The 19,200-nt window shown below is 42.2% G+C and overlaps 1 protein-coding gene and 1 long non-coding RNA gene across 5 annotated transcripts in view; one reads left to right on the top strand and one right to left on the bottom strand.

The window, feature by feature from the left end:
* Positions 1-19,200, top strand: part of ADRA1A (adrenoceptor alpha 1A) — an 85,018-nt gene that overhangs the window by 44,417 nt on the left and 21,401 nt on the right. The gene's annotated exons all lie outside the window — the stretch shown is intronic.
* On the bottom strand, positions 1,253-6,820 carry LOC133368807 (uncharacterized). The gene is made up of 3 exons (XR_009758765.1): positions 6,378-6,820; positions 4,461-4,503; positions 1,253-1,796 (listed from the first exon to the last, which is right to left on the bottom strand). It is a non-coding gene; the product is annotated as an uncharacterized LOC133368807 (long non-coding RNA).

Raw genomic sequence — 19,200 nt, 5'->3', positions numbered from 1 at the left:
AGCATTATCTACGTGGCAATATGCAGGCAGTTATTTAACCACTACAGATGTCAGTATCGTTTACAGCCATAAAGTTAACCACATCCTGTTTTTCCACTGGTCAGATCGCAATGTCTTGAGAGATAGTGTACTGAGAACAGCAGCGTGGTTTGCCAACGTATGCTGTTCATTCAGTCCACCCCACATCTCCCCCTTTTTTATTTTTTAGCAAAAAGTAATTACTACGTAATGGTCGCGGAGCAACAGGTGTACACGTCTGGAAAAGGTATTGTAAAAAACAGCATAAGCCTATACTTAAAATGAGTAAAAGAATAGCATATCTAAGAATCTGACTTAGCCATCCAGTGGGCAGCCAACTCCAAAGCCACTGCCACCAAGTTGTAGGGGCGTCCTGCAAAATGTTATTAGCTAGATCCTTCAAGTTTTTTACCTGTGCTCTGATTTCAAAACTGTTGTCAGTTAAATTAAAACAGCACATATTCTTTATAGTTTCGCACCCCAACTGATGTTGTAATAGCAGGTAATCTATAGCTGCACGATTATCCAAGATAGCTTGTCTTAATATACCCTGCTCTTCATTTAACAAAGCAATGGCTCGAGAGGTGGCATTTATCATCTTAACATAATTACAGGCTAATTTATGTAATTGATTGCTGTTACTTACTGCCAATGCAGGAAGTCCAACAAGGGAGATGGCTAGTGATACACTTTCTGCTTTATTAAGCAATTCCACCTTGTCATTACAATCAGCCGGCATGGCAACAGCTTCTCTTTTCCTACGTTGGGCTAGCAACTCCCTTTTATGAAGGAAAATGGGAACCAGTCGACTCAGGCAACAGATGGTATCAGAAATATTAGCGGGAACATAATTAAAAGTGGTTTCTCCACATGTCCAAAACCATCCACCTGGTAAAGGAATGTGTCCGTACATACTGGATATGTTAATGTGCTGTGTACAATTCCATGTGGGTCTCCCAACCTTTAGACATCCCTTCTGCACCTTATGTCGACTACAATTAACCATCCGAGCACACGTATTATTAATGGAATTTGCAACATGTGATGTAAATAATTGAAAAGCATTAACAGGCAGCTGGAAGGTTGGAGTTCCCCAATTCGAAACAGTATGATATTTAATCTCTGAAGTATTCATGAACCGCCCAAGTCCTGTAATGTTCCCAATATCCCCAGGTGCTTTGCATACGGGTATTAAACATGTTCCCAACATACCCATTTCCTGTACATGTTCAGTCATGCAAAAGTCACTCACATTTGTCATTCTTGCTAACTGAACCCAGATATTGTGTTGAAACCGCATCCCCAACTCCTGCCCCAACCTGTCAGCCCCGGCGCTTCCTAAAATCCAACAAATGCAAAGTACAAAAATAGAATTTGTATTTAAAGACGCAATTAAAGCAAGAATGGTATTCTCAGTTGTCTTGTCCACCCCGGCTTGTTCCATTGCTTTTTCTGCTTGTGTTGCTAAGTTCTTTATTTGGCCCCAAGTCACGGGAGGTTGCGGAACATTCCGACCACGCTTCCTGGAAGACATCCCAGTATCCTGAAGTTGCAGAGAAAAATTAGGGATGGGATTCTTAAGATTATCGTGCCAGGACATCGTCTTTCCAGGGCCGGATACACCTAGCAGGTACCCACACAGGACCGTCAGGCGTAGACACAGCCGCGTAACCTCGACCCCACGTTATAAGCGGAACTGGGCCTTTCCACTCTGGATTTGGTAGTTGCCGAAACTGCACCCGCGGGGCAGGTAGAGACTCCGACTGCTGAAAATGCCGCTGCGCTCGAGTAGAAAAGGAAAAATGAGTATTGGGAGATTGAGACAAATTTAAATGATTAATGGTAAACAACACTTGTGCCAGCCACTCCTCTTTGGTGGCCAATCCCAGTGGTACTCCTCCTTTTTGTTTTTGTTTAAGCAAATGCTCTTTAAGGGTACGATTGGTACGTTCGACGACAGCTTGACCTGTAGAATTATAAGGAATACCAAACAAATGTGTAATGGACCACTTAGTGCAAAACTGTGCAAATTGCTGTGAAACATATGCAGGGCCATTATCAGTTTTTATCGTCTGAGGTTGGCCCATGATGGCAATAGAACGAATGACATGATTAATAACATTCTTAGTTTTTTCCCCTTTCTGAGGAGTTACCCATATGTATCCGGAATATGTATCTACTGTAACATGCAAATACTTCCATGGGGAGAAAGTAGGAAAATGTGTAACATCCATTTGCCACAACTGGTTAACTATGAGACCTCGTGGGTTCACTCCTGGTTCTGGGGATAGAGTTAACTGTGTGCATTGGGGACATTGTTGAATAATGGCAGAGGCTTCCTGGGCAGTAAGATGGAATTGCTTCTGGAGTGCTTTAGCATTTTGATGATGAAGGGCATGACTTTCTATGGGTGTGCAAAGGAGGGCACGAAGAGCCTGATCAGCATATTGATTACCTTCTGTTAACAATCCTGGGAAAGGTTGATGACTGCGAATATGAAATATAGCAAATCGACAAGACCGAGTATGTATGAGTTTTTGAAGTGTAAGCATAAGAGCAAGTAGATTAGTGTCCAGCATGGGAGAGACATAACTACCGGGTAATGCAAGTACAACATTCTTAACATAAAGACTATCGGTAATAATGTTAACCTCCTGATCTGCAAAAGTCAACAGCGCCATACTAACAGCGGCCAACTCAGATCTCTGAGCGGAAGTTTGGGGTAAGGCGAAAATTGTCTTCCAAACCCCCTGCTCGTGCCATGCAACAACCCCTCTAGTTGGACTGCCATCAGTATAGACCGTGACCGCAGGTAAAGGTTGTAAACTGATTACAGATTGAAACTGGATAGGAATTTTTTGTGTAATTTGAAGCCGTGGATCTGATGAGGAACGACATGAAATTGTGCCCAAATAAGAGACTAAAGCCCATTGAAGGTCATCAGAAAGTGCAACAGCATTTTCCCATGTGTAAAGTTTAAGAGGCAACGAAATTTCAACCGGATCGAAACCTAATAATTGCCTTGATCGTAATCGTGCTTTTTGGATTATTTCTGCTGCTTGCATTGGCAAAGTTGTGATAGATGACTTTGGTGTATGGGCTAAGTAAAGCCACTCTATTATATGTGTAGCATTGGAGCCTGACTCCTGAGTGAGTGCAGCAAAAAGTTGGCTTCCATCAAATAAAACAAATAAAATCAGTGGTTTATTCAATATTTGTCGATCCACCCAAATAGCTTTTAACGTTGTAGAAACTAATTCTAGGGATTGCCTTGCCTGTTCCGTTAAAGTAATAATATCTGCAGGTTGACGTCCTTGTTTTAAACATTCAAATAAAGGCCCCATGTCTTGAGTGGTAAGTTTACAATATGGTCGAATCCAATTAATAGAACCCAAGAATTGTTGTAGTTCTACATAAGTTGGCTTCATTGACAAAGTAAGACAGGGCAATACAGGAGTGGAGTAGGATTGCATTAATTTATGTCCTAAATACAGAAATGGTTCTTTGAGTTGTACCTTTTCAGGGGCAATCTGCAACCCTGACTGTGACAAATGATCAGTAAGGTGTTGTTGCCACATAGATGGGAGGGTTCTCCCAGCCACCAAGATGTCATCCATATAATGGTAGACCAATAATGTAGGGTATTGAGCCCGAAAGGGTCGCAGGGCCATGTCTACAAACTGTTGACATAGGGTTGGACTATTCAACATGCCCTGAGGTAGCACTTTCCATTGATATCGTTGCGCAGGGCCAGAGTTATTATATACGGGAACAGTAAACGCAAATTTCGGTGCGTCTTGCGCTTGTAACGGTATTGTGAAAAAGCAATCTTTCAGGTCTATAATAGCTAAGGAATAGTCATATGGAATTAAATTTGGATTAGGCGTCCCACATTGTAGCGGACCCATGGGCACAATTAATTTATTTATTTCTCGTAAATCATGTAAGAGCCTCCACTTTCCAGATTTCTTTTTAATCACAAACACTGGGGTGTTATAAGGGCTATTACTTTCTGCTATATGATCAGCTTCCAGTTGCTCCTTTACCAGTTGGTGCAGAGCTTCTAATTTTTCTTTGGGTAAGGGCCATTGTTCTACCCAAATGGGTATGTCTGTCTTCCATTGTAAAGGAAGAGCTGCCTTTTGTTGGCTAATCATTAATAACAATGGTGGTCTGGAATTGCTCCAGTAAATCCCTTCCCCACAGATTTACTGAAATGTCCAAAATACAAGGGCGAATGTGGGCTATACGATCACCATCAAGAGCAACAACTTGTATCCAATCCTTACTCCGTTTTGAATCCTGAGCTCCGCCCACTCCCCACACAGAAGGGGCCACTTCTACTGGCCAAGAGGATGGCCAGTTATGTTCAGCAATTACTGTGACATCTGCCCCAGAATCTATAATACCTTCAAAAATAACATTGTTTAAACAATACTTACGAACCGGTTTCTCCCTGGTCACTTCTGCCAGTACTGCAGCTACCTGTGGATGGAAAGGATTACCTGAAATACTCACACTCGGCGATTTCGTCCTTGTAGATCCGAATCCACCAGTACGTTTTTGGGAGGAAGTGTTCGATGTGAAAAGACGATATGGCAATAACAATAGTTGCGCAAAAGAATCTCCCTTCTTCAACTGAAGGGGAAGGTGACTCCAATACTGAATATAAATAATTCCCTGATAATCAGAATCAATAACACCAGGTACCACCATTATATTATTCTTGGAAGCAGAGGATCGCGGTAGTACAAGGCCTACGGTGCCTTCTGGTAAAGGGCCAGTGAGTGTGGTAGGCATTAAAAGAACTGCTCCAGGCAAAGGAACATCTTTTGACTCTGCATGTATTAAATCAATTCCAGCGCTTCCTTGAGTAGCAGGGGTGGGTACACTTCCTTGAGATTCGGGGCTGGAAGCCTGCCCCAAGTTCAGTTTCCCTCAATAGGACGGGAAGACACATTGGTATTGGTAGTGGGAGCTGAACGACACTGATTAGCCCAATGATAACCCTTTTTACATTTCGGACAGATCTTCTTTGGCCGGTTTGTAACAGTGCCCCCACCTTTAAATGCTCCTCCGCCAGGAGCCCGACATTCCCTTCTGAAATGACCAGGCTTTTGACAATTAAAACAATTGCCTGTAGGTTTGTTACCCTGTCTTAATGCCCCAGCTAACAATGTCATGGCATGAACATGTGTACCTACCTCTGCACAAGCTTGAATCATGTCTCCCAATTCATATTGCGGTCTATGAATAATGTTTTTCAAAATCTTTTTACAGTCTGTGTTAGAATTCTCGTAAGCTAATTTTAACAATAATTCCCCTTGTGCCTGAGGGTTATCAACCTGCCGTGTCAGAGCCTCTTTCAAACGGTCAACAAACTGAAAATAGGGCTCTGTTGCTTGCTGCCGTACATTCGTAAAAGAACGTAAGGGTTCTTTCCCAGCAGGCACCTTTTTAAATGCTTTCTGTATACACTCAGCAGTTCGATGAAATGCGGCTTCAGGCAATACCCCTTGTTGTGCTATGGTAGCAAAATTACCTGACCCATAAATTTGCTCGGGAATGATATTAGCATCCCCAGCTGCTATAGCAGCATGTCTAAATTCTTGGTCCCAAACTACATATTGCGAAGGAGTCAAAATCATCCTAAAGAGATCCTTCCAATCTTGAGGGATCATGTTATATCCAGTAGCTACTCCTTCCAACATCCCTTGTACATAATTAGCCGTAATCCCATATTCTCTTACTGCCTTATTTATTTCTCTAATAACAGAAAACGGAAGAGCTGTCCAAGTTGCTATGCGATTATTAGCATTATTAGGATCTGGCTGATATGTAACGGGAAAAGCTGAAATTGTACCCTCCCAGTCTCCCATTTCTTCCATAGATAATAATCCTGAGGCTGCAGCCTGAGCTATGGCTGCTTTAACCTTCCCAGTAACCTGTTCTTGTTGGACTGGAGGGCTATATGGAGGAGCATTTACAAATTTCTCAATATCCTTTTCAGGTGTAGGTAAAGAAAGTTGGGGATAAAGAGGAGTTTTCTGGTCAGAATTGGCAAACAGCGATGTCTCTTTTATCCCTAAATGACTAATGGCCTCAGCACACTTTTGCCATAATAAGAGATGGTGAATAGGTGCTCTTGGTTCTTCATGTAATTTTCTCCCTATCTTTATCCAATCTGACTGACGTAGTGATCCTTGCTCTGGATACCATGGACATTGACATTGAATTGTTTTTAACAATGATTCAATGTGAGAACGACTTACAAAAGCTGAGGTATCCTGTTTTAAAATTTTTTGTAGCTCTTGTGCATGAACCTTCTGCTGAGCTGACAATTCCCCCCCCATACTCACGAATGGGAGCTGTACGCTGAGGTGCACCGTTGGCTGATCCTGCCAGTGGGTACGAGGGTGTTTGTTCTGAATCACGTCGAGGTCACCAGATGTAGATATCACGACACAGTGAGACACGGTGAGACCAGAGTTCAATTTCGGAGCCCCCTCGTAATTCTGGTCTCCGCTTTTATTTTACCTCCGCCTGGAGGCGTGGATTATTTTCTCTCCATAAACAGCCTATGACCTTTAACTATTGTATAACATCACGTACATACATAGTACAACAGCATTATCTACGTGGCAATATGCAGGCAGTTATTTAACCACTACAGATGTCAGTATCGTTTACAGCCATAAAGTTAACCACATCCTGTTTTTCCACTGGTCAGATCGCAATGTCTTGAGAGATAGTGTACTGAGAACAGCAGCGTGGTTTGCCAACGTATGCTGTTCATTCAGTCCACCCCACATAATCCAATATCTTGTTTCTCACAGTGGTGGCGAACCAGACGCCCAAGCAGGGCGTGGGTGCAAAAGCATCTCCTGCTTCATTTCCCCAGCAAATGACACAATTCATTTTTCCTTCACATGTTGAACAGAACAATAAAACAGCAGCAAAGAAAGTTAAAATTGCAGAAGCAGTCAGCTAAAGCCCACTAACTCCTTTAATGATCTCCAAACACTCTGCAGAGTCAAGGGGCTCATCTACGCAGTGGTTTACTGTGTGTTCAGTGCTACTCACATCCTCTTTAATTTGCATGGTTCATATGACATTATCGGCAAACTGAAGCTATCACATAGTTTCCCCCCTATAAATCCATACTAACCCCATCCACTGATAATAAGAAAAGGGAAGAAAAAAGCATCTTCACTCCGTATCTCTAGTGCTTGCAGACGCTTTGCTCCAATGCTTTTAGGTGGGTGTTTCAATCGTTCCCCTCTCCACACCCACTATCTCCTCCTCCCTTCGTTCATTTTATTTCCTGTAGGCTGACAAGCAACTTCCAGCTGCTCTCCTCCATTCTGCTCGCCTTTTTATGTTTCTGCAAATGGTGCCTTTATTTTCTTTTTCCCCTAACTTATAAGCAAAAGCATAACACTGCTCAAACAAATATTTGTATTTCAGCTGTATCCTACCAGGGAAAACACATAAGTTGTCACTTACGTTTTTTTAAAAAAGGAACCCACTGTAGCTGGTAGAACAGACTGAGCATGCTCAGTTGCCCAGCAACCAGAGGAAATGGAAATGTTAAATTAGAGGGCATGGTCATTAGGAAACTGCATGATTGATCCTTCACCTCAGTATGAATAGAAAACAGTGTGTTTGCATCTGGCATTGATCCCTTACTGTTGACAGTGCAAATAGAAAACAGATAAAAGCAGTGTATTTAGTATGAAGTTATGCTCCCATATGCATAAGCCCCAGATCTTTTCTGCTCTCCTAAAAAAGCCAAAGGACTGGCAAATCTGTCTTTTGAGGGGGAGAGTCCTGTAGAATGGGTACTGCAACAGGAAGATGCTCTGAATTTACCGACATTGAATTTACTGCCTGTGATCCAGAGCTTTACGACGCTTCTATGGTCACATAAAGCTCCAGATAAGCAGAGGCTTACGCTTCCACTTTCAGAGTTTCCTGGGAAGGGGACTGATTGTTAAATCACTCTGAAAACTGTAGCTCTGTGAGAGGAATAGGGGTCCCCTATCAACTCTCAGCACCCTTAAAAAGCTGCAGTTCCTAGGATTCTTTGGGGAAAGCCATGAATGTTTAAAATGGTATATACTGCCATATTGTTTTGGCATCTGAAGCAGAAAATACCAGAAGCAACACTCCCTGGGGGTACAAATATAACAGCAACAGCTAACAATCTGATACCTTTTCATGAAACCTCAAAACAGTTGCTGGAGACAGCCATTGCATTGCCTGCCTAACGGCAGTGCCAGCCTTCATTCTGTACCAAAGTTGGAACAGCACAACTTTGACAAGCAGTTACATAGGAGTGTACTGCCTGTAGAATGAGCACGCCCATATAACCAGTCCTCTGATTGGATAAAATACTTTTGCATCATCTTTCCCACGCTACCTGCAGAATCCCATCTGAAAATAGTGATGGTCTGGAAGCACCCTTAATATCTTGATTTGATGATTTATACTTTCTTTCCGTTCCATTTGTATAATCGCCTTGCAAGTCTGGCTGCCTCATTTGTACCCAGACATGACATGTATGTGTATTAATTACACACAAGTGGCAGATGTCCTTCAGATAAATGCCCTGTCCCTGGAATCTAGTGTTACCTCTTCTATGGACTCTAGATAACCAGAGGCTTTACTCATTGGACACAATGTGGTGTATATATAGTGTACTTTGGCACACTGGGTTCATAAAGATGTGACACAGCCAGTCTTTCAACCTTCCCAGAGCAGTTTGATGAAAGCAGGCAGTAAGGCAAAATCAAGCATGCTGCTTATAATGTGCAATGATCACAACCCTGGGATATCAAGCCTGAGACACCACCTCTGACTCTTCAGAGCCCCAGCATTTATAGTTTGTGAGCCAACAGATGGGCCTCTGTGCCGTATAGGAAAATGGCATGTGTGTATAATAATATTGAAATAATCAGAGTTAAACATTCCCAGTGTTAAGCAATAAATTCTCAGCAAGAGGTTGGGTGGGGTGGGGGGCTATGGCTGAGCTTTTTATAGACCAAACAGCTGCCCTCAGAATTCAATGATATTAAAATGTTTGGACACAGTTCAGAACCATCTATCTCTTTGTGGACCACAGCATGGAGGGAAACCAAGAAATGGCTGTTTACTGCCAAATCTGTGCTGTTGCATAAATAAAGCAGCCAGAATATCCCTTCCCTTAGGATTTCATGGTTAAGTCAGCACAGTGAATATATCTCAGTGCTGAAGAGAGGTGCTGACAGCAAAACATTTTTTTCTCAGAAAACAAGATGTCATAGAAATCACTATAGCCATGCGACCCTTGGAACAACACAAGCACTTGATGAAAGGTGTAAATCTTTTGAAAACGCCTCCTTTTATAAATATGCTGGAGTCCGTTGGGTTATGGCCAAAATGCTCTAGATCAGGAATGGGGAACCTGTGAACCTCCAGATGTTGTTGAACTCTTAATTCCCATCAGCCCCAGCAAGCATGGCCAAGAGCCAGGAATGATGGCAGCTGTAATCCAGTAGCTTCTGGGGGGGCACAGATTCCCTTTCCCTGCTCTAGATGGTCATTGCTTTTCCAAAATGAAGCTTTGGAGGCAAAATAATGACAGGAACCTCCTCATAACAGAACTCTATTCCTTTCTGCATACCAGGAAACAATAGCTTCTAAATTAATCATCCTAAACTGGAGATTAGGACTGGCCCTACCATTAGGCAAAGTGAGGCAACTGTCTCAGTAGCAGATGCTGCAGGACAGCAGCAACAGTTCCCTGGCTGTCCCTCCAAAATCTCCCAGCCATTCCACTCTGTTGGAGGACAGACTTGTGTATGGCATGCAGCCACCTGCAAACTAGCCTGCTATTCCAGGTATGGTAGACACTCTCCCATCACCAGTGTTGAAGTATGATTCAGTGGCCAATCCAGTCAGCTTCTTTAAATGGAATGGGAGGGTGCCATCTTTTCCTTTGCCTTAGGCAGCAAAATTACCTTGGGTTGGCTCTGTTTGAGACCAGTCAATTGAGATGCTATTCTGCCCTGTACTGTGCAGCATTGTTTCCATTCCAATGTAGTCTTCCACCAAAAACTACATTATTCATCTGTCTATCCACTGTGGCTCAATTATGTAATTTATGTAATTAAATGTATACATTATGTTGTCACCAACATTGTTCAGTCAATGATCCCCATAGCCAAATGCAGCTCTTTGAAGAGTATCATGATCTTCCAGAGGGTAGAATTGACTCATTGTAATAGGCAACTGGGATCGCTGGGCCTCTGGGCACTAAGGCCAAATGTCTGATGAGATGTTGCTGTATTATGGGTGGCCAAGAGCAGCTGGTGAGCCACCACCAAGGAAGATGGGAACTTTTTCAAGTTTCAAGTCTCAAGCTGGAGTCCACTGACTCCCTGAAATCTCACTAGAACACATAACAGATTAGTCTTGTTCATGCTATAGAATTTCCCAGCCAGGCCTATGGTTTAAACAGTCACAATCAGGCCACACACAGTTTACCTTAACTTCCCAGGAGTTCATCAATGCCACACAAGAGAACAGCCTTCCCTTTGCCTTCACAGAGGATCCAGACGTAATATACAATCAGCAGAATACAATAGTAAGGATTTTCCAGGAGTCTATTACTCCAGGCTGTAAATTAGCAAAGAGGAGGTTAACATGCTCAAATGTTCTCCATTAGTGGGGGACGGGAACCTCCCTGTCCATAGAAAAATAGTATATTGGGGGGAAAACATTTGCCTGTCATTCTAGCTTTCAGTGTGCAAAGAACTGTTTGTTGTTTACGTGGAAGGATATCCAAACTCTATCTGCAACCTGAAATGGTACAGTCCAGGAAACGCTTTACCACTTCATTCTGGCCACTTTGTCAGAGTAACCAGAAAAGAATATGATTTCACTGAGCATTTCTTCCCATACAATCCTTGAAACGGAGAGCTGGAGCAAAGGGCAGATAAAGGCGTGAGTACGCACATATATTTTGGGATCCAGTAATCTGGAGTTCAGTTATTGTTATGTGCCTTCAAGTCATTATTTCAACTTATGGTGACCCTATGAATCAGAGACCTCCAACTGCATCTATTATAAACAACGCTGTTCAGGTCTTGTCAGTTCAAGTCTGTGGCTTCCTTTATGGAATCAATTTGTCTCTTGTTTGGCCTTCCTCTTTTTCTACTCTCTTCTGTTTTTCCCAGCAATGTTGTCTTTTCTGGTGAATCATGTCTTCTCATTATGTGTCCAAAGTATGATAACCTCAGTTTCATTATTTTAGCTTCTAATTATAGTTCTGGTTTAATTTGTTCTAACACCCAATTATTTGTCTTTTTTGTGGTTTATAGTATGTGCAAAGCTCTCCTCCAACACCACATTTCAAATGAACTGATTTTTCTCTTATCCACTTTTTTCACTGTCCAACTTTCACATCCATACATAGAGATCGGGAATACCATGGTCTGAATGATCCTGACTTTAGTGTTCAGTGATACATCTTTGCATTTGAGGACCTTTTCTAGTTCTCTTGTAGCTGCCCTCCCCAGTCCTAGCCTTCTTCTAATTTCTTGACTATTGTCGCCATTTTGGTTAATGACTGTGCCAAGGTATTGATAATCCTTGACAAGTTCAATGTCCTCATTGTCAACTTTAAAGTTACATAAATTTTCTGTTGTTATTACTTTAGTCTTCTTGACATTCAGCTGTAGTCCGGCTTTTGTGCTTTCACGTTTAATTTTCATCAGCATTCGTTTCAAATCATTACTGGTTTCTGCTAGTAGTATGGTATCATTTGCATATCTTAAATGATTGATATTTCTCCTTCCAATTTTCACACTTCCTTCATCTTGGTCCAATCCTGCTTTCCGTATGATATGTTCTGCATATAGATTAAACAAATAGGGTGATAAAATACTATCTCACACCGTTTCCAATCGGGAACCAATCAGTTTCTCCATATTCTGTCATTACAGTAGCCTCTTGTCCAGAGTATAGGTTGCATATCAGGACAATCAGATGCTGTGGCACCCCCATTTCTTTTAAAACATTCCATAGTTTTTCATGATCTACACAATCAAAGGCTTTGATGTAATCTATAAAGCACAGGGTGATTTTCTTCTGTAATTCCTTGGTGCGTTCCATTATCCAAAGTATGTTTGCCATATGATCTCTGGTACCTTATCCCTTTCTAAATCCAGCTTGGACATCTGGCATTTCTCAATTACTTTACTTGCATAGGATATTAAGGCAATAGTTTGATAATTACTTCATTCCCTGGGATCCCCTTTCTTTGGAACTGGGGTGTATATTGAATACTGCAATATATTGACGTAGTTCAGTAGGGGTGGATTTCTTACTGGACACTAATCTGAGTTCTGAATTTTGGATGGGTGTACAAAATGAAACAGAATGTCAATTAAATCATGAGGATTTAGGGAAGTGCCATAACTCAGTAGTTTAGCACATGATTCACATTTTAAAAATCCATAGTTCAGTTTCTGGTATGTCCAGGTAAAAGGATTAACAGTAGTAACTGATTTGTGCCTGAGACCCAGAAAGGTCCTCAAGCAGCCGTCCAGCAGTGGTCCAAGTGGTGAATGGGCTTTTGTTATCTGGCCAAGAAAGCATTGCTCTCACACCCTTAGAGGCCTGCTATAACAACTTTGGGAGGCACTTTAGGGACAAATTTGCTCAGATTTGGACAGAGTTGGATGCCACTGTTAAAGCAAGGCCAATGGAAGAATCCAGAGCACTGTCTGTTCCATCCCTACTGGATCAGTTTCAATTATTGTGGCCTGAGGATGTGGACAAGGTGCTAGAAGAAGTGTGGCTTGACCCTTGCCCATCTTAGCTTCTTAGAACTGGGTGAGTCCAGAGAGTAATTAATGCTTCACTGGAGGAGGGGGAGGTACCATCTGCCTTGAAGAAAACCTCCCCAGACCCAGAAGTGTTAAACTACTACCGCCAAGGGGCAAACACCCCTTTGGGGGCAAGGTTCTCAAGAAGGTGGTGGCAGTCCAGCCTTAAGAATGCTTGGAGGAAACTGATTACTTGGATTCATTCCTGTCTGGCTTCAGACTTGGCCATGGCACTGAAATTGCCTTGGTCACCCTGGTTCATGACATATGTTGGGAGAGAGATAGGGGGACTAAGACTTTGTTCATTCTCCTTGATCTCTCAATGGCCTTTGATACTGTTGACCACAGTATCCCTCTGGAACATTTCAGGGAGGTGGGGGTTAGGGGCACTGTGCTTCATTGGTTCCTCTCTTACCTTCTTAGCTGCTTCCAAAAAGTAGTTACCGTTACCGTTACTGTTCAGTTTTAGACAAATGCTGACGACGCAACTCTTTACCCTGGCTTTGACATCTAAGTCATGTATTTTTTTAGGCCCCATCCTATTTTGGGATTTTAGATTGTTTTCAAATTCTTTCTAATGTCATGTTTAAAATTGTTTTAACCCACCCTGGGACCTTTGGGTGAAGGGTGGGTAATACATTATTATTAATAATAATATTAATCAGCAGCAGCAAGTTGATATAGGAAGCATACTAAGGTTTACAGCCTGGTTCTAAGAATGCTTAGTCAGAAATAAATCCCACTTTGTGATTTGCTCCTTTGAGCAAACAGGGACCATCCAAAAAGTTTGGCATACATCAAGAAGGAAGGCAGAGAAGCAATGGAGAGACTGGTGATTGGTTAAAACAGAACGAAGAACGACGGAGGTGCTAAAAGTGTCTTTGAAATGTAACATATTTGTTGGGTGCTCCTCCATCCATAGAATTCAGCAGTAGTATTTCAAGGGCTGATACTTCTGGTGGATTTTTACAGCATTAAAAGGTGCCCTATCATTTCAGCATTTTGTGTGTGTGTGTGTGTGTGTGTGTTATTGCTATCACTTCAAAAGTGTTTGGCTATTACTGTAAATAATAAGTGAGAGCCGGTGTGGTGTAGTGGTTAAGGTGTTGGACTACAACCTGGGAGAACAAGGTTTGAATCCCCACATAGCCATGAAGTTCACTGGGTGACCTTGGGCCAGTCACTGCGTGTGTGTTGTTATTGTTATCACTTCAAAAGTGTTCAGCTATTACTGTAACTATGGCTTTCACTCTGAATTGACTTTATTTGCCCTCAGCAGAGAGTGTAACATACAGTAAAATCTGATTTGTTGTGTAGCATTGTGACATCATTCTGTCCACTACATGATCCCATACTGGCTAAGATAACTCATGGGACAAAACCAGAAAGTATTGATTGCTACATTTGTCCATAATGATGTCAGTGTGTAGCCAAATCTGATGTAGCATTGTGACATCATCCTGTTCACAAAGTGAGTCATGGCCAGTTGTGACTGGTCAGTCATTGTTGTTCGCTATCAGTGAAATCATGTAGCCAAATTTGATTGTAGTTTCATGATATCATCCTGTTCACATCCTGAGCCCTAATTGGCTGGTATCCACCATGCAAATAATCCTGGAAGATGCAACACCACAATGAGGGAAAGGAAATAGCACTAAAACAGCTGCAGATGTGGGAAACAATGGCAACAAACAAGATTCCCCCCCAAGGAGCATGTATGCCCCCCTAGAAATTAAAATAGGGGAACATTTGGAGAAGCTAAATTCTGCATCCTTTGTGTGTTAATCCAAAGTGTTTGTTGAAAGACACAAATTATCCAGTATGCTTTATATCTTCTACAAAGGCACAACCCACAAGGATGATTTGTAGATTAACCTGGCATCATGCATCCATACATTCCCATTCATTCTCTTGCTTTTGGCTGGTTAATAAGGGCAAAAGAAGGCTGCTTGCTCATTCTTGCACCATGAGCATGCTGAATAAATGCTTCTTTCCAAAGTTATTTTACTTCCAGCCATGATTTGCTGGTGGCTGGCTGTAGCTGCAGAAATGGGAAGTCTGTTTTGGCTCAGAGCCATTTTGCTCTTCCCGTTTTAATTACTTTGTTGGGAGAAAGACTCGCAATTCTGTCACAGCTGAAGAAATTATAAGCTGCCTCTGAGCGCTAACTGCAGAGTCAGGAAGAGACTGTGACAATGCTACAGCATTCTGGGAAGAAGGGAAGAATCATAGGGTCGGCTTTGCACAGAGTGCATGCTTTGCATGGAGAAGTTCCCGCGTTTGACCCCTGGCATTGCTGCCTAAAAGGATTACAGGTAACAGAGCCTGGAAAGATTTCTGCTTAATATCTTGGAACTGGTAGTTAGTAGAAGGCAGAGATGGTGGTGCTAGGCCTTGATACAGCAGTTTTGTAGGTAGCCGAACACAGCTATTAGGTAAGCCAGTTGTTAGATTGTACACTGCTGAGAGATTTTTGTAAATATTAAGCAGTTTACAAATGTTTTTAAGTAAAAATAAATGGAAGAACTAAAAGGCAGTCAGAAGCAGTATGCTTCTTAATACCAGTTGCTGGAAACTATAGGAGAGGAGAGTGTGCTTGAGTTCAGGTTCTGCTTGTGGGCTTCCCATAAGCATCCAGTTGGCCACTGTGAGAACAGATGCTGGCCTGGGTGGGCCGCTGGTGTGATCCAGGAGGTTCTTCTTCTGTTTAAGTGGCAATGGTAAGGAGAAGAAGCAGAAGATACAGGAGGCTCTTGATGGTGGGACTAGAGATGTGAAGGCCAGGGGGAAAAAACTAGACAAATTCAAGGGAAATAAAACCTTTTCCTGGGTTTCTTTTCTTCTGTTTTTTTTCCCATTTACCCCTCCCCATTTTTAAAAGCACAACAACAACAACAGCTCTGGAAAAATGGAAAGAAAACTCACTTCTTCAATTGTTTGGGTTTTTCCCCACAGGCTTTCATATCTCTAGGTGGGACCCCTGCTAGAGTATGGGTCATGGCAGGTGCCCAGCCAAGCCAGCCTCTGACCCTGATCCTGAGCACTTTGACTCCAGTAGAGCAAGAGTGGGGAAACTTTTTCAGCTTGAGGCCCACCTTCCAGGGGCTTGCTAAGCAAAGAGACCTTTTCTCATCTCCCCATATTTAATGTGGAGAAAATAATGATCTGATGATATTAGGTTGATCTCTTATGCATTACAAATGAAAGAGGATAAAAGAAAGTGCCAATCTGTATGAAATTTGCATATGCCAATTTATATGCATTACTGCAAATCTGGAAATTATTAGTATTTTTAAAATTAGAAGTGCAGTACATCTCATCATGTTGCAGAAGAATAAGACCAGATAATCCATGCACCTGCTCAGTCTGCAGCCCAAGTGCTAGCTAACCCTTCTTAGGATTCTTAAATTTGAAATCAGGGGTGACTAATTCCTTTTTTTTAATTGACTGCTCCTAAAGCCAAAAGGATTGAGGATGCTCCTCCCCAAAAGCTGTCTTTTTTTTTTTTAAATGACCATGTCTGCTATTACTTTTTGGCCCTACCCAACATTAATGTTGGCCACATCCACTTTTATTCTTCGTCCCCACTCATGTTGACATGCAGCCACTGGAGAGTTAATTATGGGTCAACACAGCCCTCTGCCCAAAAACAGGTTAGTCACTCCTTCTTTAAACCATCTTGGACAAGAAAGGAGTGTCCATGTGGCCAGCCTGAGTGGCAGACACTTGACTGGGAATGCTTGGGATACTCCCTATGTTGCGTTCACTCCCTTTCTCCTGTAGGGTGCCATTTTATGACATCATTATGCCATGTGTTTTCCTACCTTCACCAGTGGCAGTCAGATTAGGTGTTCCATGCTTTTTCCTCCCTGCGTATGCCCCAGATGAATGAAGAAGGAAGTGGTGATTGTGATCTAAATATATGCCCACAGACAAAGTCATTAGGCATTAGTACATTGCCTGAACCCCTGGAGAGCAGCTGCTAGTGAGTGGCCTGATTTCCATGTTTCACTAAACCAAACCATCATTTATCACGAATGTGCAGGTATGCAGGTTCCTGGGAAGATTGCAGACACTTCACCTCTCCTCGGTTGTTTTGCTGCTGCACCATGCTGAACTAAGCCATAGTGTCGGTTAGCGGCTCATATGAACACAGGCTTATGGCTTAGCTCTCTCCAGACTAAACCACAAGCTGTAAGGTTTGTTGGCTTAAACATGCCCTTTCCATTTTCAGTCTCTGTGAAATTCATGGCCCTAGCACTAGCAATGAGTCAAAAAGCTTTTCTTCTAATGCTAATTGCATGGGAGAGGGGCAAATTTACTAGAGATTGTGACTAGGGAGGAAAGGCTTAAATCTCACCTCCTCATGCGCCAATATTTGTCAGCTTGTTTGTTACATTTATACCCCACCTTTCTTTCACCATGGAACCCAAGTTCCCAGGCAGTCTCCCATCCAGGCACTGACCAGACCCAGACCTGCTTAGCCTCAGAAAGGTGGTGGCCTCATGTGCCTTCAGACCATAGCCTGGGACCAATATCTTGCTAACAGACCACTACCACCCAATTAAAAAATAAAAACCCAAGTGATTGCTCATTATGGCATTAACATCATGTTTAGTTAGCCTTTGAGAGGCTTTGAACATGGCCTTACCACCCGCAAAGCCCAGTGCCCCACCACTGGATGCTGATTCATAAAGGCAAATGGGGCACTGTCTCAACAGCCTCAGTCTGCCCTCAGCCAGCCCACACCAACCTACTATCATACTTACAACCCATCATGGGGTTGATGTCCCTCTCATTTGCTCTGGCTGCACCTAGTTCTGGTCTCCCTGCCTTCTGCCCTAGCAGTCCCAGGCCCACCCCTGCTAGCCACTACACTGCAATGGCAATAGCACAATCTTTGAATGTGTACTTGGAAGAAAGCCTTAGCTCAAGGGCCCCCAAACTGAGGTCTGTGGACAGCCCATGGTGCATGAGCTTCATTCAGGTGGTCCATTGCATGTCCGCATTCAATATTCATATTGTTTGTTGCCTTTTTATTGCTTCTTTTACTTTTTATATTGTATTTTATTGTATTACAATCTGCGTTCCATAGAATTCCTTTTGTAATACAATAAAATACAATATATAAAAATTAAGAGAAGCTATTAAAAAGTCAATTTGAAATCATACAGCATCTAGCACAGCTCATTATAATTGCTACAACAGGCAGAAAAATCATGAGGTGGTCCACCAAGACCCTCAGCAATTTTCAAGTGGCCCTTGGGAGAAAATGTTTGGGAACCGCTGTCTTGGTGTATTCAGAGGGCTTCCTCCTAGGTAGGGATGGAAAGATCGATCGATTTTGGTTCTCTCCATTTCTCATTTTTCCGATCTTAAATTTAGTTCTCCATATTTTGCAGCAATTTGTGTTTTTTGAAAGAAAAAAATCCTCATGAAAATCCTCCAGCATTTTAGTATGAATTTCTCCTAATAAACGCTTTCCCACTAATGCATGCAATTTGTAAACATTGGTTGGTGATCTGTGTGGCCAGACTCAAAGAAGTGCAAATTTTGAAGGATGGCAGTATATTGCGTATTGCTTCTGTAAGTGTGAATTTGATAGATTCAGCTTGAAATGAAAACTGAATTGAATTTGTCACCCATTCCTACTGCCAGCTAACCCCACTTACCTGGGAGTGAGCCCTATTGAATTCCATAAGACTTATTTCTGAGTAGACATTGTTAGATTTGTGCTGTAAATCAGTAGGTGCTATGCGCCTTTCATGTACTGTTCCTTTGGCATTCTGGATTGGAGTGATTGCCTACTTTCTGGTTGATTTACTACTAGCACTATTTGCAGAGTACAATGGGTGGTATTTAATGTTAGTCCTACTCAGAGTAGTCCCATTGAATTTAATAGGTATGATTAAGTTCATTAAGTTCAGTGGGTCTACTCTGAACAGGATTTATTTGACTACAACCCAATCCAGCCATAGCTAATGACTTTGAAATCCTATTGATTTTAGTGAGAGGGCAGGTCCATATCACACATTTAAAGTACATTCAATGTACATTTATACCACATAACTTCTCCCAAAGAATCATGGGAGCTGTAGTTTGCTAAGGTCCTGGGAATTTCTAGCAATTCCCAGATTCTTTTGGGAAAGTCATGTGCTTTAAATGTGTGTTGGATGTGCTTTAAATGCATGTTGTGGATCTGCCCTTAAGCATGTGTTTCGATGTCACCCGTAAAATGAAAGGAACTTAAAACTGGATACCTTTAGATGTATTTTACCCATTGTGTTCTTAACTAATTTTGTTCCTCCAG

Source organism: Rhineura floridana, chromosome 12 (assembly GCF_030035675.1).
Source record: "Rhineura floridana isolate rRhiFlo1 chromosome 12, rRhiFlo1.hap2, whole genome shotgun sequence".
NCBI lineage: Eukaryota > Metazoa > Chordata > Lepidosauria > Squamata > Rhineuridae > Rhineura > Rhineura floridana.
Note: the sequence above shows the minus strand (reverse complement) of the source record. Positions and strands in the feature narration are given on the sequence as shown.